General features: G+C 45.9%; 1 protein-coding gene across 3 annotated transcripts in view; it reads left to right on the top strand.

Moving 5' to 3' along the window:
- The window catches only part of TEP1 (telomerase associated protein 1), a 1,383,286-nt gene that overhangs the window by 98,412 nt on the left and 1,269,847 nt on the right, over positions 1 to 15,027 (top strand). For 2 of the 3 annotated variants that reach the window (XR_014966740.1, XM_085618535.1), the window contains exon 1: positions 7,663 to 7,815. The exons of the other annotated variant lie outside the window; for it this stretch is intronic. The gene's annotated coding sequence lies outside the window, so the exon portion shown is untranslated. Of the gene's footprint in view, positions 1 to 7,662; positions 7,816 to 15,027 lie in introns of those variants that run through there. 3 annotated transcript variants of the gene reach the window in all.

The raw sequence follows: 15,027 nt of genomic DNA, 5'->3' as shown, positions 1-15,027 counted from the left end.
ATAGTGTTGATCTCTAGACACGTGTTTCTGGTTTATTAACCGTCATCAGTAGAGAATACAGTCTTGTATTTTGGGGTTTGCTGAGTAGGCTGCCAAACATTATATCAGGTCCGTTACCTCTCACTGGCGCGCAGGTGCTTCATCCACGAGCTCGTCATCTCAATGACACACTGGAGTACTTTAAATAGACAACAGGATGTGAGAGCACACCGCTGACCTCTCAGGCAAGGTTCGCCCCTAGCATTTGGGAAATGCAGTCTCTTGTAGCTCGCTCCAATATTTCCAAGTGTTTCACCAAGGTTGGCGCAGATAGTGCTGATCTCTAGACAGGTGTTTCTGGTTTATTAACCGTCATCAGTAGAGAATACAGTCTTGTATTTTGGGGTTTGCTGAGTAGGCTGCCAAACATTATATCAGGTCCGTTACCTCTCACTGGTGCGCAGGTGCTTCATCCACGAGCTCGTCAGCTCAATGACTCACTGGAATACTTTAAATAGACAACAGGATGTGGTAGCACACCGCTGACCTCTCAGGCAAGGTTCGCCCCTGGCATTATGGGAAATGCAGTCTCTAATTTTTAAAAGCAGGTGCCGAGACGGGTCCCTATGGGGTTCCCCATTTTCGTCCTCGCTCTCAGGATGGAATAAAATCTTAACTCTGCAGCAGTACATTGTTTTTGATGTAACTTTTATTAGTTTGCAGTTATATATTGCAAAACTCGAAGTGCTTTCTTTACCTGAGCATCAACAGAGACATATTCATTTGTTTTTTGGGTAGGCACTGGCGATAAATTGATTTGCCCAGAAGCACAGAATGTTGAGCCGATGCGGAGACTCAAACCTGCTTCCTCAGCTCTAAAGTGGGCAGCTCTAGCCATTACGCCACAACCTCTCGCGCATGAACTAAAGCATTTTTAATATTATATACAACGAAGCCATGGTTCTATGTTTGCATGTAGTATATTTATCCTATCCAACTAACAACCTTTGACAAAGCCAATAGTCATGGCTTGTTGTGGGTGTAATGTTACTTGTTGTATTATTTATGGGTAGGCAATAACAGAAGCAGCAAAATACCAGTCGGTGGCACATTATGCTGAGCACAGATTTTTAACATAAATGTTTTAAGCCACGCCCTTAATTATATTGGCCACGCCCCTTTGAGAGACAAACCCCCCCGTATTTTCATTCCACCGAAAGCCCTGATTGCCACTACAATGCCAATTGGGTGTGTGCGTGGTGTGCTTCATGGACCTGGCAGCCACTGTAGAAATATGCGCGAAGCCTCGTTGCCACAGGTTCGAGCTCCTTGGAGCTCCCCCCCAATTTTTCCTTTCGAAGAGAGATGCGCACCTAGGTGCACAGAAAGTAGGGAGATGGATAATAACTAATGCGACAAAATATAGTGTCCAAGTAGATTATTTAGGGAGGTTTGACTGTTTCTAGGTACAGTTAAGAGTTTATTCCACAGCAATCTAGAGGAGATAGCACTGAAATTATCATAATGTATAATAATATCAGCACTTCGATAATAGCAAACACAGGCCCAACAGATATGGCACAAGGCATATATATTTTTCCAATCATGAATGAACAGTTTTAATATTTATGTGAGTAGCAAATCAAGTAAGTAGTAATCCCATCTGTTAAGTATAACTAGGTGTTATTGCTAACGAGCCTAAAGGAAATTATGTAATTGAGACACAAAATGTCCACATTGACCTCACAATTCAAATACTGGACCATTTACATATCCTTTTGCATGCCTACGAGACTGCCCAAACTGGGCCTTGTAGACTCTGACCTTTTTTGGTCATTGTAATGAATCCTGAAGAGATTTAGAACATCTTACTGTTTACTGCAAACCATCACACATACTTGGAACATAGAGAACGTACCATAAACAAAATATTCAATACTACTCTTAAATAAACAATGTTGAAGCAAGCAAGGAAAGTGCATGCCTAAATAATGTGAGTGCAGACACGCTGACTGGCCAAAAACACTTGACAATGTAAAATAGAAGAAAAAGCCAACTATGAATAGAATTGTATTGGGGATAGACGTGAATCACCCCCTTCAATAACCTAATAAGGAAGTGGGGATGAAAAGCTAAGAAAGGCAGTGAGGTTATGGCAAGAGGGGGCAAGCTGTGATAGTGAAAGCTTACAAAAGAAAACTAAGGAAAAGTGGGGACTGGGCAAGAGACCGAGAAAGAGGGGGCCGGGGGGTGATCTAGAGACTGAGGAATGGGGGCCAAGAGGAAATAGACAAGGTGGTGGATGGAAAATAACATGGATTCCCACTGGGCAGAGACAAGAGAGAAAGTCAAGGGGGGTAAGGAGGGAGAGAATGAGGCCAGGACTAAGGGGGTTAAAAAACAGAGAAGGTGCACACGAGGGGGGGAGGCAAAGGAGCTCTGAGGGGAGAGAAAGAGGCGAAAGGAGTGGAAGAGAAGGATATGGGGGTGGGGGTAAGAGAAAAACAGAGGTGGGGGAATAGGTGTGAAAGAGACAAGGGGGCCTGGAGCAGAGAAAGCAACAAGGTGGCTCTGAGGGGAGAAAGCGACAAGGGGGCCCTCAAGGGACAAACAGCTAAGGTGGAAAGGAGGGGTTGGGGGAAGAGATACGAGTGAAAGATGCTGTAGGATAGGGCATGTAAAGGGGAGAAAGACTAAAGAGCTGTGGGTAGAAATGGAAAAGGGGTTTGGCAGGGAGAGAGGCGAGGGTTCGAGGAAGAGACCCCAGGATGACAGACAAGAGGGGTCCTGTAGGAAGGGAGAGGGCCCCCGTTGGAAGGAGAAGAGAGCAGGGTTAGGGTGAGAAAATGACAAGAAGGCCTGGAAGGTGAGAAAGAGTCAGAGGAGCAGGGGTAGCGGCGGGGGAGGAAGAGAGATAAGAAACAAGGGCGGGGGCAGGAAAGAAAAAAGACAAATGGGCCTGGGGGTAAAGAAACAAGAGGCTCTTGGGGGGTGGGGATCACACAAGATGACATGAGGGAAGGAGAGAGAGAGACACACACACACACACACACAGACAGGGGCCTGGCGGAGAAGAGAAAGACATTGTAAAACATACTGGGAAGAGAAAGACAGGGAGACTGGGGGTACAGGGGACAGACAGGCCAAGGGGTAAAAGACGAACAAGAGGAAGGAAGGGGTGGATGAGGAAGTCGTAGAAAGACAATGGGCCTGGGAATGAGGAAAGAAAACAGGTGGGTCCAGTTGTGGGGTGGCGAAACGTGAAGGCTAGTGGGAAAAAAAATAGGGGACAAAGGGATGAAAGTCACTATGGAGAAAGTAACATGGGGAGAACAAGAAATGGAGCTGGGTGGAAGGAAAAATAAAAAGGATTGGCCACACGGCCGTGAAAATGACACGGTCGCTCGGCCCGCGTAAGTGGAAGTGATCGCGGATGCGATCAAGCGCAGCGGAGGTACACATGGCGGCTGCGCGTGTGCACGCTCATGTGCACACGTTGTTTAGGCCACAGGCAGCACTTGGAAAACCCGCGTACAAAATGTCTCGGCCAGACCAGCACATGCGCTGGATCAGGCGAGACCTAAAAATGAATCGAAAGTCTGCAAGAAAAAGAGGCGGTTACCAACATCATTTAGTGTAAACAGCATATCTCGTCGAGACAGCGCATGCGCTGCCTAGGCGAGACCTAAAAAGGGGCCAACTTCTGGTTCCCCCCCCCCCCCCCCCCACTTAGATCCTCAGTCTTCGTGACCAAGTTCCCGGTCATCTTTCTAACTGGACCTCCTCCTAATCCCCTTTCTCCAGTTCCTGATCCTACTCCTGCACTGGTCCTCTTGCTCCAGACCCTCCTGCCAGGACTGGACTGGCCCTTTTTCTCCTCCAGCATTTCTCCAGATGCCGGTTTTTTGAAGGCCCATGACCACCTCTCGCCTTTGTCACTCTTCAGCTTCCCTGGGTTTATTGTAGCAGACATTGAGGTCAAGAGAGAGAATACGTGTGGAGGGAAAAAGAGTGGAAGGGAAGAGAGGGAGAGGATGAAGACAGATCAGGAAGAGGAGTAATGAGACAGAAAACTGATGGATGGAAAGAGAAAAGTGGGGGAAGGTAGAGAGTCTGATTTTAACATTTTAGCTATAGCTGGCTGCCGTGCCTCGTTCTTCTCCAGGTTCTGGTTCTCCATGTCCTAGTATTTCTAGATGTTATAGTCATGGTCTTCCTAGCCTTTTCAGTTCTGTTTTTGGTCATTAAGGTCCGGGTTTTGCTTCTAGCTCTCCTGGTCCTGGTTCCCTTGGACTTGGTGGTCCTCTGCCACTGATCTTCCTGGTGCTCCTTATACTGGTTCACCTGGTTCTGGTCTATAGTCTCCTTATCCACCTGGGCCTCTCTGGAATTGATCCTCCTGGTCCAGTTGCTTCTGTTTCTTCTTGCCTTTGTCCTCCTGGTCTTCATTGTTCCTCTGATTATAGTTCTCCCGGTCTTGGTCCTTCTGGCTGTGGTTTTCTTGTCCTTGCTTTCCTGGTATTTGTCCTCCTGTTATTTGTCCTGATCCACTTAGCCGTGTAACTCCTCCGGGTCTTGTCTGATTCTCTGACCTCGGCCCTATTCCACGACCTCATAGACCTGGTCCTAATCCTATTCTTCCTGCCCTTTTCCTTCCCCCTCTGGTTGTTCCGGTCCTTTTCAGTTTGGCCTTCCTGGTTTTGACCTTATCGGTCCTGTTTGAGCTCCTGGTGCTAGTTCTCTTGGTCCTATTGCCCCAAACCCCCAGGTAAGCCAGGTACTGCCTCCAAGCCTTGCGCTGTCCCTCAGGCTTTTTCTCTTTTCTGTTTTTTACTCCTCTGGATTTTATGCTAAAAGAGGTGGGCGGTTGGGATAATGTCGTGAGCGCTAGGGGGACCCACTTCATGTATTTATTGCATATTTATATAGCGGGAACTCGACCGAAGGTATTGGAGCGCTTTACATGAGCACCGTGTTTACATTACTCATTCAGGCACGGGGGGGATTGTGATTTGCCCAGAATCACAGGACGTGGACGCGACCTCGAGGCTCGAACTCTGGTTTCCAGCACCAAAGTCGGCAGTTTAAGCCGACGGACCACATCCTCTTCCCTTTACTAAAACGCCGAAGTAAAGACACCTACACATATCTTCGTGTATCCTGCAGGTCTGAGGCCACAATAGCGGTAAGTTCACCCTGGTGGTTAATGTGATCATCATGCAGGGATCCTTCAGGTTGCAAGTTACAATGAGTAAGAAGTAATGCGATCACTTCAAAGATCCCAATATAACATGCAGGGCATACGTTTGAACCCTGTGGGTTAAGTCATATTTTATTATACGGTTGATGTAAATGGTAATTAAGATTGTACCTAGACATGGAGAGATACCCGGCATTCTCACAGACCATGCTTAGAGCTACATATACATCATGCGAAGGCCACAAAAATAAGTGAGTCACTGGCCTGTTAAAGGAAGCGTTTGCATCCATCCTGCGGGCACAGCTACGCTCACAGTGAATGGGCACTGGCACGGCGGCGTAGGTGCCTTGTGGCGTTTGAACACGACCGGGACACAAACAGGGTGATCCCTGGTGACTGGGCCGGATCTAGGCAAAGAACTGCTGGATCTGGAATATTCCTGGATCCACCACTAACAGCACTGCTCTACGAAACCAGCTGGATTAGCGCTTCTGGAAACGGTGATTTGGAAAATGTAAGTCCTGGACTGGAATATGGTGTCTTGTATGGCATGGAGTTATAGGGAAACCCTAATCGCAGAGCTGTCGTTTCCTAAATCCATGCCAGAGAAGCTTATTCAGTCAGTGTTTTTTCTGTGCATTATGGGATTTGCAGTGCTGGTTTTATAATGAGATAAACGCGACTACAAATTCCAGCATGCAAAGAAAAAGGCTGCACTGATTGAGACTCGCTCATAGACTCGTGGGATCGGAGAGTTCTGTTATTACTATGCCAGGCGCGCAACACACATTGGGCTCACAGGGCTTCAACCCCCTCCCCTCCCCCCCCCCCTCCCGTCGTGTGTGTCAGCCCGGCTGAGACAGCTTTGCGGGCTGGCGACCCTCTGGGGCATATTTACAATAACTGGCGCATCCCTGCATATCAGCAGGGATGCGCCAGTTATTGTGCGCCACAGCTCCACCACCATGGATGCGCAGCATTTACAATGTGGCGCACCATGGGGCAAAAACGGCACAGATGCATGAAGCATCTGTGCCGTAAAAGTGGCGCATTGCTGGAGTTGCGACCCAAGCGCGATGCAGCTCCAGCAATGGTCTGGGGGGGCCCTATCTTGTTAATGCTGCGTCAATCCTTACGCCTGCTTCAGGCAGGCGCAGGGTTTTGACGCAGCATGGGCCTAAAAGTGGCTGAGTGAAATCTTGTAGATTTCACTCAGCCACTTTTAGGGGGCGTTCCTGCGCCAGAACGCCCCGCAGAAACGCCTACATATGGCGCAGGGCTTTACAAAGTGACACATCTCCCAGATGCGTCAGGTTGTAAGTACCCTGCACCATAGTGCAGGATTTCCGCCACCGCTGCGCTATAAAAGTGACTCAAAAGTGGCGTAAATGAGGCGCAAGGAGCTTGTAAATCTGCCCCTCTATTTACAGCTGCACCGGAGTACTTCACAGGTCTTTAAAAGACCATTTACTTGTTAATGAGGCTTTTGTTATGTTTTCACTCCTTCTTAGAGCCACTCTGCCTATGTCTTAAAGAATTACCCCCCAGCCCTCCCCCCCCCCCGAAATCTGGCTCTAGTTGCCCGCCTGCACTATGCTATATAGGTTTTAAAGCCAGAGAAACCCTACTACTTACTGACCGTAGAATGTTGGCAGCTTTGTTTATTTGGTAGGAGTGGCTCGCACGCTGCAGCTTCTGTTCAGCAGCAAATGACCAACTAGTTGTTGACTTCAGGATCTCCCTTAACTTTGCGCCGCTGTTCACAAGACCTATTCTCGAGGCGGGCTGTTAATGTATTTAAATATAATGTATGCGGCAAATGCAATAGCATTTGGATTTTTATTTGCTCATCTGACCAATGAGTTAACCCGAGCTCTCCAGTTTCCCAGACCCGTGCATGAATAGGTCATCCAGTCAAAGTTTTTTGCTTTGCATTCTGGGACTTGAAGTCCTGATTTTCTTACGGAGTAAACGGCTACATGTCCCATAGGTGCAAGGCTAAAACCTGGCCTGGATGATCTATCTCATGCATGGACGACCTGAGTTTCTGGAAAAATGCGGTGAGGGTTAGAAAGGATGGGCTTTGACGATTCGGTGGATGCTGATGCCGCCGCCCGGGCCACGGCCATGGGCAAAGTGGATGTGCGGTTTAAAGTTGAGCACCACGGTTGGTACAGAAAAGACTTCCGGTCTGACTACATAGCAGCGAAAGCTTCTTAGCCGTGGCTCTCCAACCCCACCCGTAAGTGCTTTGTTGGCTGCCCTGTCCACTCCTGAGTGACCGCGGAGCAGTTGCATGGACCCCAAGCACCGGAATGAGCTTTACTAATACGCACAGCACATGCGCAGATCCGTGAAGGGAAGGCGTGGGTGCTTTCAGCACCGGCCTCACCTGATTCCGCTTACCCAGGGCAGCCTGTTTCTGGAGGAGAGTTTATTGAACCTGGTGGGAGTAGAGCTGTGCCTTGTAGATACCACGCAGTAACTTTTAGAACCCGGAAGCGTGAGAGAGCACAGTGCAGCCGTCCTCTGTGCTGTTAGGATGAAGACCCAGGAAGCATAGGGCGAACAGCCAGCCATCCACCGGTCACAGGGCCAGCAGCCCTCACTCACAGGACTTCAGTCGGCTGTCACAGGTGAGGCTGAGACCATGAAAGGGACAACAATTAACAATGTTATAAGCTGGGCGTTGAATAGGCTGAACGTATGGTCACGCATGCCTGTCAACTCACTCTGACAGACGGTGGGTGCCACACACTTTTGAAAAATAATCGCCATCCAAAAAAAGCGACAAGCCTCCCTAGATTTCACTGTCCCAATGTGCTTCATTCTACGTTTATTTTAATGGGACCAGTAGGCCGTCACCCTTTTTTTGAGAGCTAGCGTATTGTCACACCTTTGTTACGTTTTTTTATATTCAGTTAAAAAGCCCATTTAAAGGTTGTACATCAGTGAACACAAACCAGAAAAGGCCCCGAAATTCATCCGTTATGGCCATTGGAATTAGGAGGCAGCGAAGGACCAAAGTATTCGGCAAGGTTGACAAAATGTTTCGGCAAGGAATATTGTGCGGTAAAAGCAGCACACTTTGTGATAGTATTACTGTATTTGTCTTTTATTTATTTATGTTTACAAATGTGAACACCATCTGGGCAATAGTTTCACCTCATTAGTATCAGTCTGACACCCAGATATAAGAATAAGCAACAGAAAGTTGACCAGTCAACCTTAGAGTTTTCAACTGCAACACATGTTGCTGTTTTTTTAAGTAACTTTTGATCCGTTTGAGTTGGAATTTTTTTTTTCAAATCTGCAGATTATGTAGCCGATGGTGGGTTACCTAGCAAATGCGCCAAATCATAACTATGCGGAAAACTGCTCCGCAACAAAATCATAATTTCAGTGTCCTTGGTTGAGGTATGCAATTCTCAACACACAGAATAACACACTCCAGCAGCCATGTTTTGATTTTGTTATGGTTTTCTTGGAGGTTTTACTGTTTTTTTTAAAATCTATTATTGAAAACAACCACTTGTAACCTTTTAAAGTTTTATTCTTTTTTTGATGGATTTTTTTTAAACAAACTTTATTGAGGTTTTTTAATACAGGAGGTATAGCATCCCAGGTCCTATAAAAGCTTACAACGTATTTGTTATAACTTATTATTATTCTGAATGTATATATTAACAAGAAAGCAATGTGTAATTTAACAGTGGTGTATATACCTCCACCCCTTCCCATTAGTCAAATTTGTCAGTGGGTGTTCTATTTCGTCAACTGTGTTTCCCAGAAACAACAGTAGGGGGTTCAGGGGTAAGTCAATGACTGTTATTGGTTTAATTTGCTCCAGAATCTCTCTCCAAATTGCCCGCATTACCGCCAAATATGAGCCATTGTTTCCCTGCAGCACCTCCAACAATAATCTGACAAGCCAGACATTGCATAGAGATGGCGTGATGTGCGATACCCCAAGCGATTAATTTTGTAATTATTCTCTTTATGTTGTTTGCAAATGTGTGATTTAGCTGCTTGAGACCAAATATTATGCCAGGAGTCATCTATTTGTGTATCTAACTCATTTGCCCAGGCGTTCATATTTGGGGTGTTTGTGGTCTGATGTCAATTGGTAGTTTACATAGAGGTAAAATCCCTTTCTTCATGGGCCACTGTAGATGGTGTGCTTGGTTTCATGGGTGAATGGTGGTAGGCGGACCTTTTGCATTTTTTCGAAGGCGATCCACTTGAGGGCGGTTTCTTGGATACTGATGTCTTCTTATCAGAGTGTGATGAGATATGGTGTCAAAGGCTGCTGAGAGGTTGTGAAGGCTCAGTTGCTGTTTCTCCCTGGTCAAGGAGCTCTGATGTCATTGGTGGCTTCGACCAAGACAGTCTCGGTGCTGTGATTGACGCGGAATCCATGTTGGGAGGTGTCTAGGGGAAGGTTCTGCTCCAGATTTGTAGTGAGTTGTTGGTTGATGGATTTTTCCGGGACTTTGGCAAGGAAAGGGAGAATGGAGCTGGGAGTTGTAGTTTTTAGGTCTCGCCTAGGGTTGCAGTGCGCATGCACTGCTCGCTCTGCGAGAGCTATAGAAATCGATGTTTCAGAAGGGGACTTTAAGCCATGCCCCTGTTTTCAATTGGCTGGCATCATCGTGATTAGCAATCGGGCTTTTTTGTTACCGACCTGTCGCCTTTTGGGACGGCCCATCTGGACTGGCCCACGCCATCTTTGTTTCCTATGATGTAGGAGTGTGTGCTGGTAGCTTGTTTACTGGCTCCTGATTGGAAATCCTACCCGCTCCTCCCTTCCCTCCCCTCCCCCCCCCCCCCCCCATCCCAAAGCAAATTCCCAGAGTTGCGCTTTTCATTGTTCATGGGCTTCCCAAGGCGGAGGGCAAAACAGTTTTCCTTACAATCCCGTCATTTGTAGACCGAAACAGACAATTGTAAGTCGTGTTTTTTTAAAAAATTTTTATAGCCTTGTGTTATGGTGACATTCACTGACCACTCGAGCCCCCTTGTAGCTCAGTACCCTGTCACCAGACGCCATGGACGGCCACAGTATATGGCGATGGTGCGCACAGAGGACATCGGAAGTATTACAGCCAGTGAATGTTATGTTCTAATGTACATGCCACATATGTATTTTGTTGGTAATTTGTGTATTTGTGAGAGATATTGGACTTGGGCGGGTATGGGAACTGTGCAGTGTATAAGGCATGCACCCATAATATTGAATGCATGGATGATGCTTGTTTTACACACAGTACATAGTTATGATCCTGGATTTATTAGGCCCGGTATGTCTGTGTGGTAACCGAACTAGAGGCATTCTGTGGATGTATGGCTGCTATAATTAGGGCGGTGTAATCGACAGAGGTCTGGTAGGGGCCAAGGAAGGTCCTCCGGTAGCCTAGGCTACTAATTATTCAATTGAAGTGTTAATCAAAAGCTGGAGTCAATGTAAAAAAGTCCCATAGGACTGTTATACTTAATCTATGTTAGGACATAGGTTTTCAATGACAACTCATTTATTATCGTCATAAATAGAGTATCATATACATGAGTGATAGATCCAGTGCTCACACATAATTGTGAAAGTGCATGAAGTGGGGTAGTGATGGTGAACATTTAAAAATACATCGCATTAAGAGAAGTGACAGTAAAAATCTTAAATAAATTGAGTACAGAAATGGAGTATTTTTTGAAGAGGTCGATGGCGGTTCGATGTCATATACTTGAGATCATCATCAGGACTATGAATAGGGTGCATTGAGCCGGTCGGACCCGGTACTACTGCACACGCTGCACCATTGAGAGCTCCGCTGCTGCCCGAATCGGAACCGTGCTCGTGACTTTACTGCGTGGGTGCGCGCAGCACCTGTCCACCCCAGGCTCCGTTCCATAAACCACCACCACCGGGCGGAACTTGCAAATGCTTGGTTACCGCCTTTTTGGGACAGCCCATCTGGACTGGCCGACGCCATCTTTGTTTAGAGTGACGTAGGAGGGCTCTGTTTATGTTAAATGCTGGCTCATGATTGCAATTTGCTTCCATTGATCACGCATGCCCACTTTCACTTTCAAGGCGCAGCCGGGACAATGCGACTGTTTGCATATATATGTCTCGCATTTAAACGTGAGACATATAACATTGCAAATATTTTTTATTTCATGGCGTGGTCCGCTTTCAAGCAGCCAAGCACCTTTGAGAGACACCCCACCCCCACCCCAGTTAGTTTTTTCATCTCACTTAAATCCCTAGTTGAGTGTCGGCGCAGTGTTCCTGACAACATGGTGCAAACTAAGGCGAATACTGTCAGTAATACCGCAAAGGTAAACTCCTTTGTTGATTTTCGGATGGCAGAGTATTGTTAAGTTGGGAACTTGTGGTGGTGACATTGTGCAAACATAGGTTCTATAAAAAAGTGTAATGCTTATTGGTATTCTTGTATCTTTCACTATACATTTAACAGATGTATCCTACCTAAAGTGGAAGTGGCGCTTTGCCCCCACACCCCCCAAAAAAGTAGGTAGCAAATTAGGTACGGTAATAGAATCTCCACGGGAAGGCTATGAACGTTGTTGCTGATCTTGGTAAATGATATGGGAGGGGGGCATGCTATAATGTAACCAGGTATCGTGGTGTAAGAATCGTACGCAAGGTCGGACTAGCTTCTAGGGCAATAAAGCAGCACCCGATGGGCTGGTCTAAAAGCTCTGTTTGTAGCTTTGTTTTATAATCTCCTGGGGCAGTTAATATTATTGATTTCACCAATAATAAAGCAAACTGTACTTGCAGCAAGCTTAAATCCATGTATCAACTCAAGAGTCCCTCTACAAATTGTCCTGTGAGACACGGGGGTTTGCTAGCTAGCTTTTCTGCCATGGTGCACGCAAGGTTAATGGTGCAGCAGTGGCATCGGGGCCACGAGAATTACCATAAATGCTGTATTTTATTACTCAATCCGTGGTTAGGGGAACATTTTCAGTGTATTTACACATCACAATTGTGTAAACTGTCCTTTTTTATCTAATAAAAACGAGCCATTTCTAAACAGGAATTGTAATTCTAAGCTTTGACCAGCACTACGTTGAGGGTCCATATGTCCTGCAACCGTAGTTTGCTTTCCTTTAGCCCAAGCTTTCTCAATTCATGTGGAGGTTGTTTCGTTTTTAATAAAATATGTAAAGCTGCGGTTATGTTATATTACTTGTATTATTTAAATGTGCATAGCTGCCATTTTGTATTCTTTCCTGTTTTTTTTTTTTCTGCGAGTAGTCTATGCCCCCTGCGCCCCTTCTCTTTGCTCTGCTGGTGTCCATCTCTCTTGTTTCTTTTGCCATGGCTTGTTTATTTATTCTTCCCCTCACCTCAATGTGCTTAACTTCATAAAGCATTGAAGCACTGGAAAAATGCTTTTTTGATTAACTTTAGTAAAGAGCGCGGCGCTCGCTTTAGAGACACCACACTTTTTGTTTTTCTCTTTTTTTTACTTTCATAAGCGCGATGCCATTTTCACACACCGTGCTATACAATGCAATATTTGTTGCTTTTAATATTGTAAATGACTGCCTTTTAATTTTTTTAAAGAAATTGACATTTACAATGCCAATAGCTCCAAAACTAGCAGTTGCGAGACCTATTGCATTGTAAATGCTTGTTGAGTTTGCCAAAGGTAGGTTGATGGTCTATGAGAAAAGTGGCCATGGAAAGTGACCAGTTAATGAGGGTGGTGAGCTCTCTGCTGATCCTGCAGCTTCCGAGGTTGAAAATGTGGTGTGGGAAGGGTCAGTGGGGCCTCCTGAGTGCAAGAGGTTTATGATGTTGGTGCTGTCCTCCCATAAGGTAATTCGGTAGTCCATGTTGGGTTTGGTGAGTGCGTGAAAGAAGTCTGAGGGCTTGGACTGGGGTTCGAAGTTCTTGTAGATGGTGATGATCTTGTCAGTAAATCTATCACATAGTTCTTGGGAAGGGGTGATTCTGTTTTCGGTGGTAGAGGTTGAGGGAGTCTTGAAGGTGGTCCTGTCAGAGGTGGCGTTGCTTGTGTGCCATCTTCTTTCCAATTGCTTTCTCCTGCTCAAATCATGTAACTTGTCTGCCCCACCTGAGACTGGTTTGGGCTAGCTGAAGTTTATGTTGACCACAGGCAGAGGGACAATCTCCAATATGAATATCGAAGCTTAACAGGAAGTGCTGGAGTGACGATTCCACTCTGGTAGGGGAACTGTGAATACTTCAAAAGGGCTGGTAGGCTATCCCCCTCTCACAGAGACAAATGGGTTTGCGGAGGATGATAGTAGATTGTGTATGTGAAGGTCATGATTATAGAGACTTTACATTGGTTTGTAGGCTTTACCTTCATGAGGTACAGGTAAAACGGATAACCTCGACTATAGATTACTTTGCATCCATTATCAGTTTCCCATAGTCTGTGTTGAGGGGACATTAGGCAAGGTGGTAAAGAGGGGTGCACATAGGGCACCCCACCCCCTCAAAATCTGTCCAGCTCTGGTGTTTCTTGGGGAAAGGTGAAAACCCTTGGTTGGCTTGCACAGATCTTAAGCTCTGAGAAAGGAGTGTAGTGGTTTCCAGAAAAGGTGCTAGGTCAAGGCGCCACCTCTTCATAATGCCACACAGAGGACCCTTGACCCAGCATACACAACCACAGAAACTCACACCTGATTTTGAGAATTTAGTTTATCCAACTATTGCCAACTGTCAAATGGGAAACACACGAGCTCTGCAGGGTTAGCTGCAGAGGTGCATTTGAGAGCCCAGCCTTGTGGCTTCAGGTCTATTAATCATTTTGAGCCTTCCCAATAGAAGAGCCTTCATCTACATGTTGCTTGAACAGCAATTGAATCGTTTTCTTCACCGCAACAGGCAGGACTCCTCTACACCTAGAATGAACAACAGCCGGGGAAGTTCCTCCCATATCCAGTCTTCATACCAATATGGAAACTGTACTTCATACTTCGCACAAACCGCAATACCACACCTATTCTGCATTAGTAGTAGTGTCAAGAAAGCCTTCTTCCAGACTATGAGCAACATTCAGGTAACATTCCTCCAGACAGCAGCATCAGTGATCGCGCAAGCCTCATCAAAACAGACCTATACACAGACACACACAGAAGGGGCAGTAGTGGTGGGAGATTATTCCGCAAGTCCAGAAGTAGCCATCTGGAATGCCAACTCCATACAGTAATGTAGCATGGTAATCTTCTTTTCCTCTTAGCATGAGCTGCAGTAGAGCAAGATATTTCTTTCACACCACGCATGAGCAGCAGCAGTAGAGTAAGCCTTCTCCATATTCCGCAGAAGCAGCAACAATGCCATCATCTTTTCTACGCACAACAGACTGGTTGCGTGCACCATCACAGAAAAAGCTGATGTAGAACATAGGTGTGTTTTAGTGCATATGTTGTGTTAGACTGCCTTTGATATTTCACCTTCAAGTATGATCCACCACAACTCATTTGCAGTGAGTTTTTAAAAAGGGGGCTCCTGGTAGTGTACATAGCACTACACCTGTTTATAAGTTGCTCAAATGTGATCTACCACGGGAGATCGCACTTTAGATGAAACATTCTTGAGTATAAAATGTATATCTAAGTCAGTGTAACCCAAGAATCTAACGGAACCTAGATATACGACTTAACAACAACATTGGTGCCTCCTAGAGCACATTTTTAAGAGTACCATCCACATATTCTCAAAACAGCAAGCTAGAAAATTGCACATTTGTATTTTGAGTGAAAGAACAGGCTAGAGCTCAGTCCAACGAAAGAAGTGCCACACAGAGGTGATGCATAAAGTCCACAAATGGTCACATTAATTGGCA

This window comes from Triturus cristatus, chromosome 7 (genome assembly GCF_964204655.1).
Source record: "Triturus cristatus chromosome 7, aTriCri1.1, whole genome shotgun sequence".
Lineage (NCBI taxonomy): Eukaryota > Metazoa > Chordata > Amphibia > Caudata > Salamandridae > Triturus > Triturus cristatus.
This window is presented reverse-complemented; position numbering and strand designations above follow the sequence as displayed.